Source organism: Lutra lutra, chromosome 8 (assembly GCF_902655055.1).
Source record: "Lutra lutra chromosome 8, mLutLut1.2, whole genome shotgun sequence".
In the NCBI taxonomy this organism is placed as follows: Eukaryota; Metazoa; Chordata; class Mammalia; order Carnivora; family Mustelidae; genus Lutra; species Lutra lutra.
Window position 1 is genome coordinate 32319163 of NC_062285.1, and position 18365 is coordinate 32337527.

The following is an 18365-nucleotide window of genomic DNA, read 5'->3' on the forward strand; positions in this document are numbered from 1 at the left end:
CTGGCACCATAATTCTTTTGAGAGAAAAAACTATTTCTCTTGGGAAAATACATTTATGTTCTTTGGTAGAAGCTGAACCAAGTCTCTTGATTTCAACAAGAGCCAGCTCCAGGTTTGAAAAAGGTGCAAATTACTGTGCATTACAGAGGGGAGAATTTTGCAGGTCCAGGGTTCAGTTTTGCAGGGCTTGGGGGTTAGAGGATGGGAAGCATTCATGTGTGATAAAGGCTTCCCCAGGATCCCATATCTTCCTAACTCATAAACATTGCTCACCTTTATGTGCGTATGTGCACGTGTATAACTCTATGACTCTATGGTAGTATACATTTGAGGCAAATAGAGACAGCGTGAACAGTTACAGAAACAAGGGAATGCAGCTGATGTCTTGCTCACATTTTGGGGTTCTTCTTGTTATCCTCTGACAGTGGCTGTGGCTGGAAATAAACTACTCTAAAATGTAGTCAGAAGTTCCTCATCGTGGTGGTTGTCAAACCAACCTGCTTTGGTGCCAGAGACTGGGAAAGAATTGTAAACCAATCTAGACTTTTAATATGGAAGCCAAAATCTTGAATAAACTATTTGCAAATATAATTTAACAGTACTTTTTAAAAAAAAGATTTTATTTATTTATTTGACAGACAGAGATCACAAGTAGGAAGAAAGGCAGGCCGAGAGACAGAGGGGGAAGCAGGCTCCCTGCTTGAGCAGAGAGCCTGATGCAGGGTCCGATCCCAGGACCCTGGGATCATGACCTGAGTCAAAGGCAGAGGCTTTAACCCACTGAGCCACCCAGGCACCCCTTAACAGTACCTTTTAAAGAGATCAATTTATTTATTTGAGAGAGAGAGAGAGAGAGAGCAAGCAGGAAAACAGGGGGGAGGGGCTGAAGGAAAGGGAGAGAGAATCCCAAGCAGGCTCCCTGCTGAGTGCAGAGCTATGATTGGGCTCCATCCCACACTCCTGATATCATGACCTGAGCTGAAATCAAGAGTCAGACGTTTAACTGAGCTACCCAGGTGCCCCTAATTTAACAGTACTTTTAAAGAATAATAGAGATCAGCAAAGGCATCTCAGGAATGCAAAAATAATTCAATATTAAGAAATCTAAGGATATAATTCATATATGTATTAAACAGAAAAAAATCATATTATCTCCCTTGATGCCAAAAAATTTTACTACTTTCAGCACCCATTTCAGATTTTAAAACTATAGTAGAAGCATTAAAAATTTTCTCTTTTAGGGGCACCTGGGTGGCTCAGTGGTTTAAGCCTCTGCCTTCGGCTTGGGTCATGGTCCCGGGGTCCCGGGGTCCTGGGATCAAGCCCCGCATCGGGCTCTCTGCTCAGCAGGGAGCCTGTTTCCCTTCCTCTCTCTCTGCCTGCCTCTCTGCCTGCTTGTGATCTCTCTGTGTCAAATAAATAAATAAAAATCTTAAAAAAAATTTTTTCTCTTTTACATATGATTGCAAATATGTGTATGTCAAAGTACCAGTTAACATCGTATTTGATGCTGAAGACAATGGATCAATAAAGGAAAACAATAGATGAAATTGACCAGGCACTCACGCTGGTTCTTCCTTTGACCCCTTTTCCCTCATAAAATCGTTTATTATTTTCACTTCGTCTTCTATTTTCCCCAATCGCTGTTTATTGCTGGGATTTCCATTGCTCAGCAAACAAGATGGTGACTAGAAGAAGCGTAGAAAACGTACACCTGGGTTCCTCCTATGTATCTTTTTCACCTGCCTCTTTTTTGTTGGGTGTATTATGGTGATTTTTACTGATTTTTCCCCCACTCACCTTCCTTCTTCTTACACTGTTTATGGTGGTCGGAACTGGTGTGAATTAGAAGCATCTAGGACCCTGCTCAATCAAGAGGATAGTGGGAATCTTCTGCCTCTCTCTCTCTCTTTGATGGGATTTGTTTTTTTTTTTTCTCATTAAACTTTTATTTTAGGGGCACCTGGATAGTTCAGTTGTTAAGTGTCTGCCTTCGGCTTAGATCATGATCCTGGAGTCCTAGGATCGAGCTCGGCATCGGGCTCTCCATTTGGCGGGAAGCCTGCTTCTCCCTCTTCCACTCCCCATGCTTGTGTTCCCTGTCTTGCTGCATCTCTGTCAAATAAATAAATAAATAAAACCTTTGAAGAAAAAAAACCTTTTGTTTTAATAGGTCTCAAAATTCTGTGACAGATTTTTGGTCAGGTTGCTTCCATTAAAAAGTACTGATTTTAAAAACTACTTAAAACCGCCACACATACACACACACACAAAACAAATGGTCCACAAAACATTCCTCTTTCCCTCTGAAGGTTTTTTTTTAAAATTTCATTTTACTTTATAAACACATAAATACTAACATATAAACACATAAAATCCTAAACATAGGTTACACAGAGATTAAGTTTAGTTTTGCTGTTCTAAAAGACATTAATTTTTGTTTTTTTTGTCCCTCTGAAGGTTTTACAATGCATTTATCGTTAACCAGTCACAGACTGTTAAACTTAAATGACCAAATTGACAAAACAGTTCTGAGACTGTTCCTCTACCACTGTTGAAGACTGGGGTAGCAGGTATTGGGTATAATACTCATTTAGCCTCCTGAGCTTTCTGGGCTGACTTGGTGACCTGGCCAGCTCCAGCTGCCTTCTTGTCCACTGCTTTGATGACACCCACAATAGCCATCTGTCTCATGTCACCAACAGCAAAACAGTCCAGAAAAGGATAGTCAAAGAAGCTTTCAACACACATAGACCTCCCAGGAACCATACCAACGATGGAAGCATCATCAGATTTCAACAACTTGGAACCATCTTTCAGCTTTTTTTCTAGAACAACAATCTTCTCTTTCAGCACAGCAGAATTACAAACCATGTGAACTGTGTGACAAACCAGCCCAGGTGCATATCCAGCACTGATCTGGCCTGGATGGTTCAGGCTAATCACCTGAGCCATGAAGCCAGATGCTTCGGTTGGTAGATCTAATTTGCTGTGATGTGACCCACAATGCCACAACAAACATCTTTGACAGATATGTTCTGCACACTGAAGCCCGCATTGTCCCCAGAAAGAACTTCACTCAAAGCTTCATGGTGCATTTCAATAAACTTTACTTCAATTGTAACATTGACTGGAGCAAAGATAACCACCATGGCAGGTTTAAGAACACCAGACTCCACTCGGCCCACAGGGACAGTACCAATACCACCAACTTTGTGGATGTCCTGGAGAGGGAGACACAGGAGCTTGTCAGTTGGATAAGTTGGTGGCAGAACGCAACCCAGAACTTCAAGCACTGTGGTTCCACTGGCATTCCTATCTTTACAGGTGAATTTCCATCCCTAGAACCAAGGCATGTTAGTGTTTGGTTCCAGCAAGTTGTCACCATTCCAACCAGAAACTGCATAAATGCTACTGCTGGGGTTGTAGCCAATTTTCTAATGTAAGTGCCAACTTCCTTAATGATTTCTTCATATCTCTTCTGGCTGTAGGGTGGCTCAGTGGCATCCATTTTGTTAACACTGATAATTAATTGTTTTACACCCACTGTGTAAGCCAGAAGGCATGCTCACGAATCTGCCAGTTCTTGGAGATACCTGCTTCAAATTCACCAACATCAGTGGCAGCAATCAGGACAGCACAGAAAGCCCAAGATGTGCTTGTAATTATATTTTTGACAAAGTCTCTGCATCTTGGGAATCAGTAATGGTCACATAATACTTTGTTCATCTCATATTTCCACAGGGAGATATCAATGGTGATACCACATTCATGTTCAGCTTTAAGTTTATCCAAGACCCAGGCATACTTGAAGGAGCCCTTTCCCTTCTCAGCAGCCTTCTTCTCAAATTTTTGAATAGTTCTTTTGTCAATCCCACCACATTTATAGATCAGACAACCAGTAGTGGTAAACTTCCAAAATCATCCAATGATGACAATGTTGATATGAGTCTTTTCCTTTTGCATTTTGGTTTAGGCTTAGTGGTGGTTTTCACAACACCCGTGTCTTGGTGGCAAACCCGCTGCAGAAAAGTTGATGTGAGTTTTTAGAGATTATAATGTGAATGAGACAACTCCCCCCGACTCCTGTACACATGCACCTTTTAAAAAATTGCTACTGCATCATTAATCCTTCCATTTTTGGGGTCATTAATTTTATTTAAAGATTTTACTTATATATTTGAGGGAGAGAGAGAGATAATGAGAAGGGAGGGGTCAGAGGGAGAAGCAGACTCCCCGCTGAGCAGGGAGCCTGATGTGGGACTTGATCCGGGGACTCCAGGATCATGACCTGAGCTGAAGGCAGTTGCGTAACCAACTGAGCCACCCGTGGGCCCCTGTGGTCATTAATTTTGAGGAGAGATGATCTTTCCTTTTTTTTTCTTTTTTAAATCCTGCTTTGGGGGGGATTTTTAAAAAAGATTTTCTTTATTTATTTGACAGACAGAGATCAGAAGTAGATGGAGAGGCAGGCAGAGAGAGAGGAGGAAGCAGGCTCCCCGCTGAGCAGAGAGCCCAATGTGGGGCTCAATCCCAGGACTCTGGGATCACAACCTGAGCCAAAGACAGAGGCTTAACCCACTGAGCCACCCAGGTGCCCGAGAGATGATCTTTCTGAACTCTCTGTCCATTTTACCCCCAAGGTCTAGAATAGACACATAATTTAAAAAGAGAAACTGGCAACTTTCATAGGAGGGGGAAGGATCTGTGGCAGTCGTATTTGGATGAAGACCCAATTCTATTTGATCTATAAAATGGGAACCCCTGGACCCTGCAGTATCAGGTTGACTATAAGGTGAGAAGATTCCAGAAACCAGGTATGTTACTGGGGAATGCAGGACAGGAACTAGAGAGGGATCTTTTTGTCCATCTTTAGAACTTGCCACAAAATGTTGCAGCAACAGGAGGCTCAGAGAAGCCACAGAGAAGCCACAGAGATTCAAGAAAAAATTTATGGAGTCAACACCTTCAGTGGTGGATTGAGTAGATTTAGAGCTGTCAACCCACTGGTGCCTGTGGCAGAATGCCTGGAAACATTCAGATGGCAACTCGGCAATAAAGAGTGTTGTCAGGAATAATATGTCAGGTCTGTAAACACACACTGACAGGAGGAGGAAAGACCTCTGCATATGTGTGAAACCAGAGAGACTTGTGCCACAAGCACAGGGCAGACGGGGAGCTACTGGAAGCAGTCTGTGAAATCAGGCTCTGTTGGAGCAAGTTACCAGGAAAGCAGAGCACTACTGAGGAAAACGAGAAATGCCTTGATTCTGTTAAGGAAGCTAAATTCAAGAGGAGGAGAGGAAAGAAACAGGATTGAGAGTCCTCTAGAACCAAGACCTGGTAGTAGAGTGCTCAGATGTGGGCAGTGGAGTAGAAGCAGGCATAACCCAGGATGCTAAATTCTTGACCACAAACTTCTAGAGAGTGAGGATAGGCATGTCTCATTGCTGAGCAGGCCCTTGGAGCAAGTCCAAGGCCATGATCAAGACTATGCCCCACTTCTTCTCTTAGTGTGGGGCTTTAAGTCATGGTTAGGGTTGTGAAGACCAACAGGCCTTGGTGGGAAAATATCCAAGATCGTGGCTTTGGGGGCTCACTGAGTATGAAATGTATATCTTTGCATTGGCTGCAAAGAGGATGGGCTTGTAGATATATATAGATCTACCTGTTTATCTATCAATGTATAAGATACTGTCCTTGTGGTAAAGTCCCTACTTTTGTCATGCAGATATCAAGAAGGGCAAAGGTGTTTGAGCCAAAGAAGATCTCTTTGGCACCCTAGTCCTCTCTCTTTCTGTCTCTCTTTGCTCCTCTGCTCTTGCAAAAGAAAAACCTTGGACAGACTAGTTGAATAGTGGAACAATTAGTGATGTCTGCAGGTGGCAGAGTGCTGGGGATGGAATTGTATGTTTGCCTTGTTTTAGGCTCTGGAGTAGTCAGAATAAAAGCTCCCAAAGATGTTCACACCCTAACCCCTGGAACTGAGTATGTCACTTTACATGGGATTTTGCAGATGTGACTAAGGACTTTGAGATGGGCAGTTTATTCTGGATCATCTGGGTGGATCCAAAGTTATTGCAAGGTCTTTATAAGAGGGAGGCCTGAGGGTCAATGTCAGAGAGAGAGAGATGCTACAGCACTGGCTGTGAAGATGGAGGAAGAGGCCACAAGCCAATGACCTTGAATGAAATGACCTTCAGAAGCTGGAAATATTAAGGAAAGACATTCTCCCCTAGAGCCTCCAGAAGGAATACAGCCCTGCCATTTAATTTCAGACTTAGGACCTCCACCATTGAGATTATAAATCTGTGTTGTTTTCAGCCACCCAGTCTGTGGTAATTTATTCCAGTGGCCAGAGGGAACTCATATAGACTTCTACTCAGCCCCGCAAGAAAAAGTGTTCTTAACTATGGAGCCTCAGCCCAGGCCTACTGAATCTAACACTCTAGGGAAACTGTGGTTTTAAAATCTCTCCAGATAATTTTGATACCCAGCCAGGGGTGACAACTGCTATAGAGGCTCTTTTCTTCCTTGCCTGACATGACTGGAGACTCAGGCCTCAGGGCATGTGTTTGGAGAGGGATTTACGTTGAACCAGGAACACAATCCCTTTGTGAAGCAGAGAACATAATTTCAAGATATTGTAGAGGAACAAAAATTCTTTTTCCTGTACTCTCTTTGGTTCTCTGGCTGGGGCCCTGTAAATCGGGCTGACAAAACACAAGTCACCATGAGAAAACCAAGCAGAAGTTCATTAGCATATGCACCACCCTTCACCTGGACCACTCAGAGATGAGTAACTCAAAGGGGTGGTTAGAACTTAGGCTCATGAAGCATCTCAGCAAGGGAACACTAAAGTGTTAGAGAAGCAGCAAGACAAAGGAAAAGAACTTTGAGTCTCTGGGGGCTCCCAATTGTGGGAAGGCACATTATGGAAAACTAATGGTAAATAAAAGCTTCTGGTAAAGATTGTTATGTAGACTACTCTGGTGCTGTCTCCAGACTGATTAAAGTCTAAAATTGTCTCTAGTGATTAATTTTGGTACTTACCAGTAGTGAGGAGAGGAGAACAACTTTGTAAATGTATGTACTGCTTTTAGGCAAATTGGTGTGGCGGGGGGGTGGGGGTTGGGCAGATAGCTTTTCTTGTATCTTTGTCTTCTCAGTTGCCTTTAGCTGAAAATAATCATTTTGTGCAAGTAGCATATTTTGGGGTGGTATGTTCTGACACTCTACAATACCTAATACCTTAACTATTTCCCATAATCTAGTATGATTCATCCAGTTTTTTAAAAAAGATTTTATTTGTCAGTGAGAGAGTGAGAGAGAGCACAAGCAGGGGGAGCAGCAGGCAGAGGGAGAGGCAAGCTCCCCACTGAGCAAGGAGCCTGATGTGGGACTTGATCCCAGAGCCCTGAGATCATGACCCAGTGGAAGATAGATGCTTAACTGAGTCACCCAGGTGTCCCAATTCACCCATTTCTTTTGAACACTGAGAAGGCACAATAAAAATAATTAAAAATCTAAATTTTAAATCTTGGAACACTACATCAAAAACTAATAATGTTTTGTATGGTGACAAACATAACACAATAAATTTTTTTTTTAAATATAAATTTTAACAATTTCAAATTCATCTTTTGTGGCATTTTAGGGTGGGGGCTTAAGATTTAACCTATTTTTAGGAGAAAAAAATGTTACTACTTGAAAGGAAAATATATAATATGTGAATAATAAGTATTGGGAAAAAAAACCCAAATCCCAAGCAAATGTCTTTATTTTTCCTTCACACACCTTCTTCTGGGAACAGCACAGGTGAGAATACTCAGTGAGGTGCCACCAGGATCTCAATGTCTATCACAAGTATTTGTCCTTCCGCAAAGGATGAGCACAAATGTAATTCCAAAGAGAAATTCAAGTGTTTTCTTGAAGAATTGTCAAAAAGGGTAAGTGCATTTCTTTCTATAGTGATTGTGCCTAGATTGGTGCCCAATAAGAAGAGAATGCCTAATGGACTATCTGATTAAAGAACAATTTCATTAAAATTATCACTAGTTTTATGCCAATTCATAGCTACCTTGTAATGCTACCAATTTGTTTTTAAAAGGAGCTCCAGAAGACTGTAAGACAATTACTTAAGTAAAAGCCCTACATTGCACCACAGAATTGGTGATAGAACATTGGATAGAACATTGGACTTGATTAATCACAATACCTGTTGCATGTATTAATCTACCATGAAGAATTAATGGGAATGCCCTTCAAGAAGAACACCAAGGAGAGAAAAGACGAAAAACCTGATTTACAAAAACAGGCGGTGGGCAGGGCTTGACCTACGGGCTCACTTTGCCAATACCTATTCTAGAGCTAAGAGTGTGGTTTACATTTTAAAACAATTCAGAGAAGTCAAAGGAATAATAAGTCAGGATATGTGAAAATTCTAAGAAATTAAAATTTCTGTGTCCAGAAACAAAGTTTACTGGAGCTTGGTCACACCTGTCCAACTGTGTGCTGCCCATAGCAGCTTTTGCTGGACGACGGCAGTGTTGAGTGGTCGTGACAGAGACTGCACGACCCATCAACCTGGAGCACCTAATATCTGGTTCTGGCCGACTATGTGAGTTAAAACTCAGCTCTCTACTTTGTAGTCATGTCATCTTGGACAAGTCCCTCTAAGCCTTAATTCCTTCTCTGTAAGTATGCATGTCAACACTAGGGTCCAAGTGGGGAGGATTCAGTAAGAGGTAAAGGACTCCCGGGGACTTGCACACAGAAGGATCCTTATTGGATCATTTCCACTGGTCATGTTAAAATAAAGATATTTCAGGATTCTTACAGCTTAAAATCAAGTGTCCTCCGATCAGACCTCTGAGCTGATTTTTGGAGGCAACTTAGGAAGACTAAGAATGAAAAAGCAAGAATACGCCATGTGAAAATGGGAAAAATAGAGTTTGGAGTAGGAAGTTTTGTTCCTCAGAATCCTCATTTGTCAAACAAGATATAAGACATAAAATACACAGAGTTGCCAAAGTAATATACTTGGAACTTACTTATACTAAAAAATTATTTGTTTTTCAATCTCAAATCTATATTTTACTAGGTACACTATATTTTTATTTGCTAAATCTGTCAACCCTATATACAAACCTTAGTAATTTTTCAAAAAATATCTACATATGATCTTTATTAAGAAATACATTCTATCAGTCTCTCATTTCCTCCCAAACCTTCTTCTTTTTTTTAAATTAACATGTAATGTATTATTCGCCCCAGGGGTACAGGTCTGTGAGTCATCAGTCTTACATAATTCACAGCACTCACCAGTGTCCATAATCCTCAACCCTCTCCTTACCACCCCCCCTAACCACCGGCAAGCCTGTTTGTTTCGTGAGATTAAGAGTCTCTTATGGTTTGTCTCCCTCCCGATGCCATCTTGTTTCGTTTTTTCCCTCCCTACCCACTATGACTCCCCACCCTACCTCTCAAATTCTTCATATCAGAGAGATCATATGATAATTCTTTCTCTGATTTACTCATTTCACTTAGCGTAATACACTCTAGTTCCATCCATGTCATTGCAAATGGCAAGATTTCGTATTTTGTCTTGTTTTGTTTTTTAATGGCTGCATCCCTAGATGTCCATCAACAGATGAATGGATAAAGAAGATGTATATATATACAATGGAATACTGTCCTCCCAAACATTCGTATGAAAAAATCACTCTGCTTTGTGTTATAAAAGGGGACCAAGAATGCGTAATTTTAGAATCTACTAAAATTTTCAAACTGACAGCTAGAGGGAGCCAAACTGATAGAGAAACAGAAATGACACCCTATATCCTGGACTGACTAGTCTTCCTGCACAGATTCAAAAGGAGGCCTATGTGAGAATTAATCATTCTTCTGAAAAGTATACATATTTTGTTTTCTTAAACTAACATAATTAACACATTCAGTGTTTTTAAAAGGTAACAAACACAAATGGGTTTCAACAAAAGTATCCTTTGTGTTATACCTTTTCCATTTACCCCCCCGGGGAAGGACGCGGGTGAACCAGGTAGTAGAGCACAGACTCCCATGAAATACATGAATTCCAAAGTCTAAGATTGATTACGTACTGCATTTAACTTAACATTTTATATAAGAATCTAATCTGAGGGATGATTTAGTGAGTCTGAAACAGTACAGGAAATCTTCCAAATCTCTCCTCTCAGCCCAGGAGATGTCATCTTCCCCATTAGTTCTCTCATTAGAGGGGAAATCTTAGCACACATCTGTCTTGCTGTTCCTCCCCACACCTAAAAGAGAAGGGATTTTTCGATTTTCCCGTTCCTTTTTAAGGCATTCCCTTATACTCTGGTTTAAAGTAAAATTGTTCTATTTTCAAATCCATTGTTCAATCCATTGATCATCAATTGTTCAAAATTATGTGCTTGTAATAATCTCTGAGCCAGCCAGATTTGCCTTTTGAAACATAAAGAGAGAGTATTTGGAATATTTTCTCTTTCTCTTTGAAAACGTGTTTTGCAAGCCTGGGTCTTCAAAACTCTCAAAAGCAAAGACCTAGACTGCAAAAAACATGTAATATTTTCTCTTTGCCTTTCTGCCCTAAGAACAATAATCCAACCTGAGGCAAATGGATGCTTCCAACGGACGAGAGGGAGGTCATACTTGTAGGCAGAAGAAGAAAAGCACACCATGTGTTTGAAAGGTAATACCCATTACAGTGATTATTCAGCACCAAAGTCAACCGAGCTTTATTTTATCAAATATTTCTTTTTAAAAAAATATTTTATTTATTTGACAGAAATCACAACTAGGCAGAGAGGCAGGAGGAAGCAGGCTCCCTAGGGAGCAGAGAGCCCGATGTGGGGCTCGATCCCAGGACCCTGGGATCATGACCTGAGCCGAAGGCAGAGGCCCTGACCCACTGAGCCACGCAGGAGCCCCTTTTATCAAATATTTCTTACACCTGATGTTTACCCAGTAGTTATTCAGATACAAGCTAGCAGAAATAGTTCCTACGTTCTTGCACATGTAATCTAAGGTACGATGTACAAATGTCCCCATTATTTGGAGGTCATCCAACCCTCCACGAACATTGGAACAAACAAATGGAAACTATTTCTCCATGCCTGAAGGAAGTATAGTAGAAGATTAACTAGGAATCTAGATGGAAAAATAATTTTTCTAAAAAAATTTTTCAAATGATCATTCATTGTTAAAAATTATGGCATTGAGGGGTCCCTGGGTGGCTCAGTTGGTTGGGCAGCTGCCTTTGGCTCAGGTCAATGTCCCAGGGTTCCAGGATCCAGTCCTGCGTCGGGTTCGCTGCTACATGGGGAGCCTGCTCCTCCCTCTCCCTCTGCCTGATGCTCTGCCTGCTTGTGCTCTGTCAAATAAATAAATAAAATCTAAAAAAAAACCCGGGGCGCCTGGGTGGCTCAGTGGGTTAAGCTGCTGCCTTCGGCTCAGGTCATGATCCCAGGTCCTGGGTTCGAGCCCCACGTCGGGCTTTCTGCTCAGCGGGGAGCCTGCTTCCTCCTCTCTCTCTGCCTGCCTCTCTGCTTACTTGTGATTTCTCTCTGTCAAATAAATAAATAAAATCTTTAAAAAAAAAAAAAACCCAAAAACCCCTCTTTGCCCCTCCCACTCATGTTCTCTCTCTCTCTCTCTCAAACAAAATAAATAAAATAAAATAAAATAAACTTAAAAAATTATGCCACTGAAATAATGAAAGAACTCTTGATGGGGGCAGGAGCGTGGTGATCGTGCCATCTGCTGGATGACTGGTTAATGTCGGGCGACCCCTCACTGAGAGCTGGGCACCAGGAGCCGGGCAGGACTAGCCAACCATCTTGCTAGTAACCCAGGAGCTGGAACAATGATGTCTTGGGAGTTAGTAACTGTTTGAAAAGATTGACTCGCAGTTCGCAAGTATATAGTAAACATTTGTGGAAATAAACAAAAACCAACAAAATGAGAAAAGCAAAAGCTGTTTATTGTACGCTTGCTATAGTAAGGGAGACAGCCACAGTCCCTTGTGTTTTGGCGGGGACTCAAAGGCAAGCAGAGGAGTGGGAAAGCTTTATAAAGTGCACAAAGGGGAGGCTTTGGGAATGCCTGACTGGGGGCTGTTGGCATGGGGAGGCAGGAGGAAGGCTGCCTGCGAGCAGGGCATCCTAGGTGACTGGTTAGGGGGGGTCTACTTGGCTTTCTCTGGTTGTCCTAAATTGGAAGCAGGGACAAAACTTAGAGAAGCTGTCAGTCATTAATCAAGTCCTGGCCATTTTAGGCTGATTGTTACAGAAGTTTTTGTTTAGCTTCCTGCATTGTCACTAGAGATAGTGATCTTGTTCCCTGTAAGTCTGATTTAAAGTGGGCTGGCTTCCTGGGTTGTTTATTATAGATAAGAGGTTGGTTTCCTGGGCACGTTGCTGCAGGTTGTGGGTCAACGTTTTATTTTCATATGTAGTCTGACCGTTGCTCATTTGTCTATTCAGTCTCTCATATCCCATTCCTTACTCTATATAATGGAAAGAAAAAACTAAGCAAACACCCAAAAGGTATTGGTGATAGGTCAGTCTTTACATTTTAATCATCATGTTCTTTAGGAATTAAGATATTTTAACTTCAGGTATATTCTTCATTCAAATATGTCAGGGTGCAGATCTCAGAAATCATTTATGTTCTAAAACGAGTGTCCTAAAATCATACACTTTATTAGGTAGACTGCAAAGGTATATATACTATTATATACCACACAATAGAATGTGAGCTCCATGAAGGACAAAACCAGCATTTTTCCCCTGGTACGCCGAGCAGGGTCTGATACACAGGAGGCACAAAAGAAATACTTATTGAATGAATTACTGCATGTTTCTAACTCTTTTTATAAATTTTATTTTTAATTGTGGTAAAATACACATAACATAAAATTCACCATTTTAACCATTTTCAAGTGTAGAGTTGAATAGTGTGGAGTATGTTCACATCGCTATGCAACCAATTTCTAGAACTCTTTTCATCTTGCAGTCCCCAACCTGTCTCTACAGTGTTTGTCTTTGTGACTGGCTTATTTCACTTAACATGGTGTCCTCAAGGTTCATCCAGGCTATGCATGTGACAGGATTGCCTTCCTTTTTTTTTTTTTAAACTCTTTCTCAACACCTCCCCAAGTAGGAAGGATATAATCTGAAAATAATGAACTCATAACAGTGTCCTTGTTTCTCTTACTTCACTCATTTTCAGCATTTTGAAGGGGACCTCACCATAAGCCCCATTTTTCTCAACTATAAAATGGAATAATAATAGACACACGTGCATGTGCACTGATCTAGCCCTCATGCTTGATGTGAAGCAGGAAGTGAGGGGCTACTGTCCTCTCCCCTGATCCTTCTCTTGAGCGGGTTTTTTTCCTCACTCCGTCTCCCCTTACTCAGTTCCTTTCTCTCCTTTTTCGACCCTCCTGTGACCTAAAAGAGGGAGGCAACAGAAAAGAGCCATTACATGGGATTTCAAAGGACTTTACTGGGGGGGCAGAGTAGAAGAGTGGTGAGTTCCTAGGTGGGAATGATCACTGTGCCCAGGACAATGTAGGACTCTGGGGAGGGTGGGGGGATCCTTATAATACTATTCTATCATATGGATACATTTCATTTTGTTTATCCATTCATTTGTGCTTTTTGTTTGTTTGTTTGTTTGTTTTGAAGGTTTCATTTATTTGAGAGAGAGAGAGAGTGCACAGGAGAAGGAGGGAGAGGCAAAAGGAGAGGGAGAAGCAGGTTCCCCGCTAAGCAAAGAGCTCCGTGTGAGACTTGATCCCAGGATCCTGGGATCATGACCTGAGCCCAAGGCAGATGCTTAACTAACTGAGCCACCCAGGCATCCTATCCATTCATTTGTCAATGGACCTTAGGTTGCTTCCACCTTTTGGCTATCCTGAATAGTTCTGTTGTGACTGTGGGTGTACAAATATCTCTTTGAGGGCCTCCTTTCAATTCTTTTGGGTATATATTAAGAAATGGAATTGCTGAATTATATGGTAATTCTATTTCTATTGGAGAGAGGAGTGAAATAGTATTTTCTTTCTTCTTTTTTTTTTTTAAAGATTTTATTTATTTATTTGACAAAGAACACAAGTAGGCTGAAAGGCAGGCAGAGAGAGAGAGAGGAGGAAGCAGGCTCCCCACCGAGCAGAAAGCCGATGCGGGGCTCGATCCCAGGACCCTGAGATCACGACCTGAGCCGAAGGCAGAGGCTTAACCCACTGAGCCACCGAGGCCCCCCGAAATACTATTTTCTAGAGCAACTGCACCATTATACATTTCCACCAATGGTGCACAAGCATGTTTCTAACTCAAGTTTGGTTACCTGGTTTGTTGCCCTGGAGTAGGTTAGAAGCAGTGAATTAGAAGAAGTCAGCAAGTAAAAAAATAGGAAGTGTCATCTGGCAGTCTAATATTGAGTGACAAAAAGTCTAAGAAACAAAATTAGTACTGGATTATTACAACATTTAATAATGAACACTCTTACCAATGCTCTGGAGCCGGAACTGAAAAGCAAATTATGTCTGATTTCCATCGCATAAGGAGGCAGGCATCTACATATACTTTAGAAATAGATCCATTGATAATCTAATTATGTAGATATTGAAGAGTTTAACTTTACTATTATTTCAAAAACTAAAGAGTTCCATCAAAAATTGTGAAATTAAAAAAATTCATTTGACAGAGAAAGAGAGCACAAGCAGGCAGAGCAGCAGGCAGAGGGAGAGGGAGAAGCAGGCTCCCCACCCCAGGATCATGACCTGAGCCGAATGTAGACGCTTAGCCGACTGAGCCACCCAGATGCCCCCTTTTGTCGTTTCTTCACTTTTTTTTTTTTTTTAAAGACTGAAAAAATGGTGAAATGTTTTGGAAGATTGGTCTTTAATGAGGACATTTCCATTTATCCAGAAATTTCTCTTACATGGAATGGGGCCCTTCCTGATAATGCCATCTTAGTGGGATGTTACTATTTCCGTCTATAAGGATCATACAGAATGCCTTTTCAAATATAAATTGTGACATACTAAGTACAAATAGCACACTAAAACAACATTTTCAGTTAATGGTGTCTGTGGGATTGCAAAAATGTTTATTGATTAAGGAAAAAGGGAATCCATTTAGCTGGGAACAATCTTGGGGAGTCGAATATTAGGATATTCGAGCTCATATGAGGGCTCATGTTAGAGCTTTCGGGATAGTAGGGGATTCCTCAGGTGGCGTCCTTTCTCTTCTCATCTCATCTTTCTCCAGCCCAAATGTGTAAACCAGACCGTTGAAGAATGACAAGTCGAACAGTTAATTCCCACCTTGGGTGCATGCATTGACCTGCCCCCTGTACAGAATGCCAGGAATCTGTCAGAAGCCAGGAGGTAACACACGCCCGGAGGGGAGTCGTGACATAGTTATGACACATAAGGGGCATTATTACAGTGTGGTGAGGGGCTGCACGTGGGAGGAAGGGGTAAGAGTCAGGGAGAGATGTGCGCTCCAGCCCCTGCAAGAGCCGCTGCTGCCTCCCCTGGGACAGCTGGCTGGCTGACAGGCTTGTCCAGAAGCAGCGGGACAGAGGCTTGGCGGTGAGCACTGTGTGTGGAGACACCTGAGAGGATCCGGGCCGCAGGTCACTGGGAAGGATAGGTGATGTGGGAGTCAAACGTAATGTTGTAATGTTCGTCAGGAATGTCGGTGAGGGTTCACCAACAGAGACCCAAGCCAGGGAGATAAGCAAGGTTAAGGAACCCAAAGGGCTCTGAATAGAAGGCATCAAAACGGAGACTAAGCGAGGAATTCATAGTTAAAAGGTCAGGAGTCGTTGGAGTATGTGTGGGGAATATCACAAACAATGAGGCTACACCTTGGTCTCTTGAACAGGGAGAAAGCATCTGTCACTTTGCTACACAGCATGGTTCCTTTGTAAAGGAGGGTGCGTTGTTATTCCAGGTTCACGGGTGAGGAAACTGGGCAGCGAACCCAAACCCCTTCAGTCATATCAACATCAGAAGCCGAGCGAGGACTGGAACTCACTACCCTGGAGCTTTTTGCTACTAGGTGAGCCCTGATCCTGTAATTTTCCAGTGCTAAAAATCTCTTCTTTCCTAGGACTAGCTTTTGTGTCTAATGAATGTATTATGTTTTAAGGGGCAGCGGGTCGTCGGGACAGGTAACCTGTACAAACATACCCAGTAAAAGTCCTTGGCAATGTTGGCTTAGGAAGTGGCCTGAATTTAGGTTTAAAGTTTCATTTAGAGACACTGGGTTGTTGATGCCTTACACTGAGGCTTCCATTCAGTAGTATAGATTTTATATTAACCAGTAAGAATGTGCTGAACTCCTGATTTTTATCTAAAATGAAGGTATTCGTCTGTCTTTTTAGGCAATGAAGCAAGGGTTCTTTCATGTATGTTTGACCTTCAGTGGAGATTGCAGAAAATCACAAATGTGAGACTAGCGAGATTGTTGTTTAAAGCTTTTTTTAAAAAAATAACTAGATTGATAGAAAATGAGTCCTGGTCACATTTTATTTTTTATCTGTAAGTTCCTTTATTTGGTATTTGAATCTTAAAACCTGAGTTACTTCTAGCTAATTATAAACCAAATAGCTCAAGTCACCTGCTGTATTCCAGAATGTTCCACAAACAAGTGTAGTTTAGGATTTGTAATAACAATCAGTGAGATACCGTGGTGGAATGGGTTAATCTCTTCTTTCTACCTCACCTCTTACGGTAGGGAGTTCAGGGAGCTTTACAAAAGATCCCTGGGTTCTAAAGTAAAGAGCAGAATGAAACCATGAAGATCAGGAACCTGCAGGCATGTTTCTCAAAATATGGCTGTCCATGTGTCATCAATCAGAGAATATTCCTGGGCCTCCTCCTTGCACTACTGAGTGAAAATCTTTGGGAGAAAAGTTTGCTACTGTGCACGCTAGACAAGCCCATCAGGTGGTTTTGTGCGTGTTAATGTTGAGAACCACTGCATTTGAAGAGCTAAGAACAGACTCTTGTTAAGGTCAGTTCTGCCCAACACAGTCTCTTCCAGATGCTCTATCATTTCCGTGATCTCTGGATGAGAAATTTTCACTCAACTTTTTTTTTTTTTTTAAGATTTTATTTATTTATTTGACAGACAGCACAAGTAGGCAGAGAGGCAGGCAGAGAGGCAGGCAGAGAGAGAGGAGGAAGCAGGCTCCCTGCTGAGCAGAGAGCCTGATGTGGGGATGTGGGGCTCGATCCCAGGACCCTGGGATCATGACCTGAGCTGAAGGCAGAGGCTTTAACCCACTGAGCCACCCAGGGGCCCATTCATTCAACTTTTTAAACACTTCCTGAAGAATCAGATTTAGGTGTATTCATAGCGTTCCTTTTTAGTAAATGAAAACACATCTGGGAAGATTGGAGAGGTTCTCACCTATGTTCACATCTCACACCTGACAGACAGTTGCCCTGGCATTTGGCATCGGGGAAATTTGATTTAAGACAGCGTTTCTCAAACTCGAGTATTTAATGGGTTCTTTTGAAGGAAAAAAATGTGAGCTTCAGAACTGTGACTTAAACTTACTTTTTAAAATAATGCTACACATATGAACAAATATAATATTAGATATAAACTACTTATGAGGATAGGTCTTACTGATATCTGAAGCCAAAGCAAGATGTACAGATGAAACACAAAACTATAAAACTAATAAAAATTCAAATTGGTATCATTAATGCAAGACCCTGTTGTTTGCTGAAACTAAATTGTACGTGGTAAGTTTATAGCAGAAAGATGTAGCTTCAGGTCCAATTCTATTTTTCATTCAAGTAACATGACTGCAGACAAGGCTTTGTTAAGTCAGAATAATTACACTTCATACTTAACCAAACTTTCTAGCGAGTGAACTTAATGAGGTCTTCCTTCATCTTTCATATACTCACTGTCCTCTAGATCAGGGGCTTTTCTTTTTTCTGTAAAAGGCCAGATAGTAAATCCTTTAGGCTTTATAGGCTAAGACGCAAAATTGAGGTAGGTACTTACAGGATAAGAAAATGTCTTGTCACGCAAATAGGTGCTGCTGAATAGTGATATCAATCAGAAGCATGTGATTTAATAGAGAACATTAATTACTTGAGCCATTTATAGAATTCTATTATATTATTTCCTTGATATGTGCCTTTTAGCGTATTATTGTAGATTAATCAGCTCAACTGATAGTCAAGCAGAAGCTAAAATTGCACAATTAGATAGATTTTGAAATATGGGACTTTTCCTTTGCATGTGGAATGAGGTCCAAAAAATACTGCTGGAACTATAGGGTGAGCTTGGAAAATATGTTCT

General features: G+C 41.4%; 1 protein-coding gene and 1 pseudogene across 1 annotated transcript in view; one reads left to right on the forward strand and one right to left on the reverse strand.

The window, feature by feature from the left end:
- Nucleotides 1-2589: 2589 nt before the first annotated feature.
- LOC125106841 (elongation factor 1-alpha 1-like) lies at nucleotides 2590-8582 on the reverse strand (annotated as a pseudogene).
- Nucleotides 8583-15519: 6937 nt separating this feature from the next.
- Nucleotides 15520-18365, forward strand: part of CCNY (cyclin Y) — a 318012-nt gene continuing 315166 nt past the window's right edge. The window contains exons 1-2 of the mRNA XM_047739958.1: nucleotides 15520-15672; nucleotides 15993-16100. The gene's annotated coding sequence lies outside the window, so the exon portion shown is untranslated. The remainder of the gene's footprint in view (nucleotides 15673-15992; nucleotides 16101-18365) is intronic.